Genomic DNA, 7,500 nt, shown 5'->3' on the forward strand with positions numbered 1-7,500 from the left:
CATGTCCTTTTTGGCGGGAATACTGCGAATCGCGCTGGTGACACTGTTTTCGTAAAAAAGGCAGATCCAGCATCCAAATGTAGTACAATTTAAGGGAATGTGCTTCGCTCCAACCGCCATTATGTTGGAATATTTCGGGTTAAGTGTTAGGTGTCAGGTCTTAGTTTTCCGGATTCCCCACTAAAAATCCGGAAAACTAAGACCCGGAAAACTAAGACCTAAGACCCGGAAAACTATGACCCGGAAACCTAAGACCCTTTTCATTTTATTCTTGTTTTTGGTACTTATATTGTTTCGTCAATACAATGAATTATTAACTTGATTTCCTGATTGATTTTTGATTGACACTAACTTATGTAATTACGCCACGTGAATAAGTCAGTTTTTCAGTTCAGACATTTCCGATTCGAAGATATGTGCATGTTTTGCTAATCTGTCTCGCTGACCCGTTTTCTGTTATACTATTTTATCTGTTGCTGACCTGTACACCGTGAAACAATCCTTCTAGACATCGTCAAAGAAGTAAGTATTCAATGCTGTAATTCTAGTCAATAGTTTTACTCGCGTGTTTATGTACCGATGAATCCTGTTCGGTTTCTCAAATGTATTTCATTCTTTTCTTTAGATCGAATAATCTTATTGGAATAAATTATACGATTTGCGTAATCTAGTTGGATTGCCCGTCTGGTTTTATTGGACCATATATTGTACGGCTGGAACTCGGGGGCCTTTGTTAGAAAGTCCGAGCACGTTCGTTCTGTTTTGAAAATCTAAAAATATTTTGATTTTAATATGTCCATAAGCAAATTGATATGTAAAGGTTCTCAATGTTTTAAAACCCTCCATAACATTGCCATGTGATTCTTACAGAAATCTTTATACCGTGTACTAATCTATCGGGACAAGGCCTAACTGACACCCATGAATTTTTTTTAAATTTTTGAATAAGCTCAGCAAAATTTCAGAGATGTTTATGCGACTGCAAGAGGAGGTTCCACTTATCATAGAATCGAATAAGCCTTTGATCGTTCAATTAAATACGCTTTACATTATTACCTTTGTTACCTTTTAATTCAATGCACAGACGCCAAGTTAGAGCTTCCTGCTTCCCACCCCTCTCAGTCCCACTCTGTTGACCTTGGTATTTGTTTACATGCGCTCACGACAGAGATCGATCAAAGAAAAATCCGCCGTTGATTTCCAACAGGACGTAACACCCGACTGGCAATAATTTCCGAAGAACAAATGAACAATTGGTTCAGTTACAGGCGAGGCATTTTAGAACAACGATTTCTTTTTCCTTTCTGATGAAATGCGGGATTGTCATGCGGCCTTGACATTCGCGGTTGTGGCGTGAATAAATTATCAAGCAAGCGCCGCTAGATTTTCTCCAAACGCCGTCATTATAAAGCCTTCTTGTCGTCTCAAAATCGATCTTAATTTTTTGGATATACATAATATTTCTTTCAGGAATACAGGGTTTTTTGGTGCCGTTCTTTTCTATGGCTTATTTGCTGCTTTGCGCGTGATTTATTCCCGACTTCCTTCGCATTTATTTATTATATGTTTGCGCCTTTTTAAACGGCCCAGGGATTGCTTTGAGAACTAAAATGAAAAGGGTCTTAGTTTTCCGGGTCTTAGGTCTTAGTTTTCCGGGGATTTTTCACAAGCTCCTACCCAGACCCTGGGGAATCATCACCTCACAATGAAGAACGCACCGCATATAACGACAAAAGCACCTCATATAATGATGACAAACAAAGCACCGCATATAATGTAAAAACTACTTCATATAATGACACAACCACCACATAGAACGACGAAAGCACCGCATATAAAGACGAAAGCACTGCATATAATGACAAACGCACCGCATATAATGACAAAAGCACCGCATATAATGACGAAAGCACTGCATATAATGACAAAAGTACCACATATAATGACAAAAGTACCGCATATAACAAGAAAAGCACTGCGTATAATGTGACAGGCACCGCATATAATGTAAGATGCACCGCATATAATGAAAGAGGTTCACATAAGACAGTGTTGGCGTTCCATAGTATTATACTCTTCCGTGCAGTGTTCTTTTAAGTGTGCAGCACGGGGGATGAAAAAAACAAGCAATTCAGACATTCACAGATATACTCGATTAACCTCCAAAAGAATTTTATTGGGTTCAACCTTAAGCCTAAAGGGTTACGGTTAGCATTATTAAGGGGTGACGTTTCAAAAGAAGCAAAATCAGCGCATTTGTTGGTGGTCGGCACGGCACGCGTATATAATTATTTATCATTGTTATGTAAATTGTCGTCCAGAATTCCAAAGAAATATCATTATCAAGGTGTGAATTAGCAACTTGACACGTTAGCTCAGTGGTCTAGAAGAGGGACAAGTAATCCAGAGGTTTACAGTGGTACGGAGTTCAAGGCAGACTGCGAGAGATTTAGAAAAAAGGACAGAAAAAGCCGAGCTGGATCTGGAGAAGACAGACAGAGGACAAAGGAATCGAAAGAGGAAAGCTGGGACGAAAAGAAAGAGACACGTTGTGAGCAAAAAGGGCAAAGAAAAGAGAGAGGGTGAAAAAAGAGAGGGAGCGAGCGAGAGAGAGAGAATGAGATCCACTTTTGATCATCCCGTAAGTACAAATTAGCCATGTATATATTCGATTCCCTTGGGTATACGCATTGTTCTAGAAAACAATAGCGCGAATGAATAATTAATATATTCTGCATGCAGAACACTTCAGCAGCTCCACTTGGTGAATTTTCGTAATCTTCGTCTTCCATCAGCGAACTTTGAACCGTTACCTTTTACATGTAACACTAAATTCCGGTTGCCATAATTGTACTGATGCGATGAAAATAATTAAATTCCGCTTCTTTAAAACTTTTGTGATTCGCTCAACTTGAATTTCCCGAGAGAGGGAAAGAGAGGGAGGGAGGGTGGGAAAAAAAAAAGAATGCCGAAACGGACCGTTTCCATGGTAATGGTCCGTACTGTAAAATCCCGACCAAAAACCAGCGAATCAGAGTTTTCCACGTAGCCTGATAATTGCTTGCCATACAATAAAGGGTATAAAGAATCTAAAGGACAACATGATGGCATGCTCAGTCTTCCTTGGATGTAAATTTGACATCCAAGGAAAATAGAGCATGCCATCCCGCAAGTCCTGTACAGTCATTCGTTTCAATATAAAATAAGGTGGATTAGAAAGATTCATGTTGTACATGAAAACATTTATTAAGATTTGTATTAACCAACATTATTGTAAATATTATACTCTGTGGATCATCCAAGTCACACCCAGAAGAATAAAAGGAAAGGAAAGAAACTTAATTTAGTGTCTAGTCGTTCTAGCGCTGGAGCGCTAATTGAGGGCACTGTGAACTGAAATCAACAAATTAACACAAATTTTGGTTTTTGATGGGGGGGGGGGGGGGAGAAAACCGGAGTACCCGGGGAAAATCCTCTCGGAGCAGAGTAGAGAACCCGGCAACAAACTCAACCCACATGTGACGGCAAGTCGGGGAAGGGAAGCCGGGTCACATTGGTGGGAGGCGAGTACTCTCACCACTACGCCAGCCCTGCAGCCAAAGAAGTTTAGGTAAAGACGTGCTTTTGATGTCATGTATTCCTTAAAGAGTGAAGGGAAATCGGCGATAATTTGGGCCTCGAAATCTTTGGTGATGTGAACTCGTTTTGAAACCGAGGGTATGAGTGTTATGCCCAGGTGGTAGTTCCTCTCATTTTGTATGGTTTGGGTCGTAAATATGAATGGACACAAACAAAAGTAGGTGTCGGAAGATTTGTAACATCAAATGCAATTTTCACATTGAAGGCAAATACGCTGCTCTTGACCAAACACGATTTCTCGTCCACGACATCTTGTCAACCAAACAAAAGGCTCAATTTCCTTTCAAACAAAGGCGACGTTTTTGTGTTTTAATTAACGAAAGGTAATGCTTATTCAACGGTTGAACTCTATCATTTACTGACGACAAAGGGACCCAAAATAATCCGTAAAGTGCCACTTGCAATTAACAAGAGAACGGCGGAGTTTGTTCTGCCTCGTGATTCTTTTGTTGAGGCGAAACGCATCGATAAAGAGTAAAGTGACATTGAAGAAGCCACTGACTGGTTTAACATACAGGGGTTCGCCAAGCTCTTGTTAAGAGAGAGATTTGATTCGACCAGGAGCGTCTTGCCACTGAACACCTTCCGAACGGCTGCGATGCTTCAACATTTGGGACTTACCTAAAAGAAAAGATTAATCTGCGGTCAAGGTAGGAAAAGCAAATAGTGCTTTTCTCGTTATGATAATGATTAAATCCGGAAGAATTGTTATCAAGTCGTTGCATAGATTGACCTATTCTTAACACATTGTTCAGTGATTGTTGTTGCAAATGGTTTTCGTTCTTTAGTATCAGGGATTTTCGGCTCAAAGAAACTGCAAACGTCATAAATGAAAACTATACCTTCCTACCCGGCTTAAATCAACGTCCATTTTGGAATTTGGAAATCTAGTATACTCGATCTAGCATGAAGCAGGGGCACTGATCTATCTTTTCTCAGAGTGCGTCACTTGTGTGAAGAGCACTTCGACTGACGGCACAAAACACAATTTATAATGAAAGTACTTGTGCTTAACTATGGCCTAATAACCAGACAAAAGAATTAGACATCTTTATCACTTGAGTGACACATCTTTTATTACATGATGATATTGAGCTCAATGCCATAAAGAAATGGTTTAGCGATACCCAAAAGCAGTGCCTGTGCCTGTAGATTTACACAGTTTTTCATAATCTAGCCTTGGTGTTGTTGATAGTGAAAGCCTTGTCGAATTCAAATAATCTTAACTACCGGTATGATGACGATCTTAAGTTAGGGAGTTTAAGTGACCGGGAAGGTTATGAGAACAAATTAAAAACATCACTTCGAGAAAAAACTTTGCACCTTCTTAAGTATCATTCCGCGATCATGACACTTCGATCTCGTTCATCATGTATAATACACTGAGTATCCTATAACTGAATTCGAAGAAAGGGTCGCACCTTAAAGTGAAGATACAGAATGTGTATGCTCGCTCGCGCATTGTCGTTCATATCTTAACTGGCTCTGGTTATTTGACTTTTTACCACATGGAGTACGGCAAAATAATGTCCTAAAATGTATGAGCATTTGCAGGATCATGATTATGTTCCTCCGTAACCAGCAGAACAGCAGTGTCTGTCGTCGTTACTTAGAGGTGATTGAACTTTGTAACTAAGGGCGCTTTCCTTTTGTCAGAACTGGCCGGCCAGACCCGTCAGCTTGCAAAGAAAGTGCAAAAATTTGAAGGAAAACTTGCATGATAATCCCTCGTACTCTTCTGGAGGAGTACATATCATCCTCGAAGTGTGTAAATTTGAAAGCGTTGTTGAGTAAGTCCCTCGAAATGCCCGGTCTGGCCGGTCAGTTTTGTCAAATGGAAAGGTTCCTAACTTTCCTTTCTTCAAAGAGCGAGGAAAAGGCGACTCAGTATCAGTGTCGCGATGAGCCATTCAAAATCGTGGCAAATACAGAGTTTGACCACTCAACTCAACATAGTATTCAATTGAATACTCAAAAGCCGATGTGCAGCTTGATTTGAAACGTTAGGAGTAAAAAAAGAAAGAAAATGTATTGAAATGTCTCGTTCAAATTAAGTTTGAAATTCGAGTTCACTTTGAGAAATCAAAGCAAAAAACGTGTGAAAAATTAATTTTAGCTAGCATACAAAACAATATAAGGAGTTATATTTAATTAAGTTTAACTGGTTCGGTCAAGGAATTTCTTTTTACAAGCATTGAGGAAATTATGACCGATAGTCACGAGTGTTGATTCTACTCAAGCTCTTTTTTCATTAAGTTTGACGGTGAAGTTGTTTGAATAACAAAACAAATGTACTTTTTTATTTGGCTTTGTAAAGACAGCTTGCATTGAATGGTCCACTTGCAATGATGCTGTCAATAGAATAGGTCATTTCCAAGTTCATATCTGCCTCCTCTTCAAAGCGAGTCTAAGTGCAAAGTTTTTCTTATGAAAATTAGTTTTCATTCATATGTAAAGTAGAACTAATTACCATCACTAAAACTTCGCACTTAAAGTGTATATGAAGCAAAAATTTTTTTTGCATCTTTTATTAGGTTTGTGTGTATAGATTACGAGAAGAAAAAAGAAATTTCTTGAAAAGTAGGAAAAAGGACTTTTTTTTCCTCCCAAACCTTGCATACGGCGGGAGCTACTGAAATTTTAACTGACCAATCAGAATTCAGCGAGCGGGAAAAACTGTGCTATCCTTGTGCTATCCGACGTCACGCCAATTGCTTACGTTCTGATTGGTTAGATCGGTGGACATTCGCTCAGCCTTCTTTTGTGACTCTCTTGACCGTTGCTTCTTTGAACTCAGCGAGACAGAAATGACGCATTGTTCTGACAATCAATTTGCCAATCCACTTTATCCAGTTTATGACATGGGCTAGCATGTGATTAACAACCAGGATCGCTTTTTGAACTTTATTCTGTAGAAGAAGAAGACGTTGCTGACTGAACATTTTTACGACGAAATCCCTTGGTTTGTTCAGCACTTTGATGTCCGATAACTGAGCCGCTCTAACGAGTGTTGGGTCAATCACATTTGGTCGTCTGACCTTTTGAAGTTCTTTCAGCTCTTGTATGTGTGTGTCCATCATGATCGAACTTCAGGTGAATAGTGAAGGGAACAATTTTTCGTTCATCTGCTGTGCCAAACAACAAACAATCCTGTTGGGTGTTCCACGTGCTTGGCAAGTTTTGCACGACCATCGTCTATCAGATCTGGAGTGGAGTTTTCTTTCAGTGATTACAACTTGCGATCGTTCTACAAACATCCACGTAGCATGCAGCACTTTTTTAGTGACTCGAGGATCCTGTTTTGCTGTTTCAAAGGGAGTCGTGCATCCTTGAGCAGTTAATTTGTTTGTTCTTCAGTGCTTGTATTTTTTCGTTTGTTCCTGATGTCGCAAAGTAACTTTGATGATTTGAAAGGACTTGAATCCTTAATTGAATTAGCGATTTTTTTTATTAAGGAACCAACAAGTGAATGGTACACAAAATTAGGAGAATCTGTTGGTTGAATGGACAATAATTGTAGCCATAACAATGCAGGGCATCAACAATGGTTTCCCTTGGAAAATATTAGTTTAAAGGGTTTGTTAAAGCTGTTTCCCATTTTATAGGGCACTGTGGTTGCCAGATTCACTTTCAAACTTATCATGGAAACGTAAATCAATACCAGTGAAAAGTCAGTCCCTTGAATTGTTGATAGAAAATTAATTTAAATGCATATTGAAACATCAGTTGAGGAATATTTTTTTTCATTCCCACTTTGTGAACCTAACATACATTGCTGCAGTTTGTTTATTGCTTGGTCATTCAATGTCTTGATCACATCAAATTATTTAATTTTTAGGTATTGTCTCAGACCGCATAGAG

General features: G+C 39.2%; 1 protein-coding gene across 3 annotated transcripts in view; it reads left to right on the top strand.

The window, feature by feature from the left end:
* Positions 1-7,500, top strand: part of LOC137970295 (uncharacterized) — a 34,730-nt gene that overhangs the window by 16,926 nt on the left and 10,304 nt on the right. The window contains exon 1 of one of the 3 annotated variants that reach the window (XM_068816818.1): positions 4,136-4,289. The exons of the other annotated variants lie outside the window; for them this stretch is intronic. The gene's annotated coding sequence lies outside the window, so the exon portion shown is untranslated. Of the gene's footprint in view, positions 1-4,135; positions 4,290-7,500 lie in introns of those variants that run through there. 3 annotated transcript variants of the gene reach the window in all.

The sequence above is a fragment of the Montipora foliosa genome, chromosome 9 (assembly GCF_036669935.1).
Source record: "Montipora foliosa isolate CH-2021 chromosome 9, ASM3666993v2, whole genome shotgun sequence".
Taxonomy (NCBI): Eukaryota; Metazoa; Cnidaria; class Anthozoa; order Scleractinia; family Acroporidae; genus Montipora; species Montipora foliosa.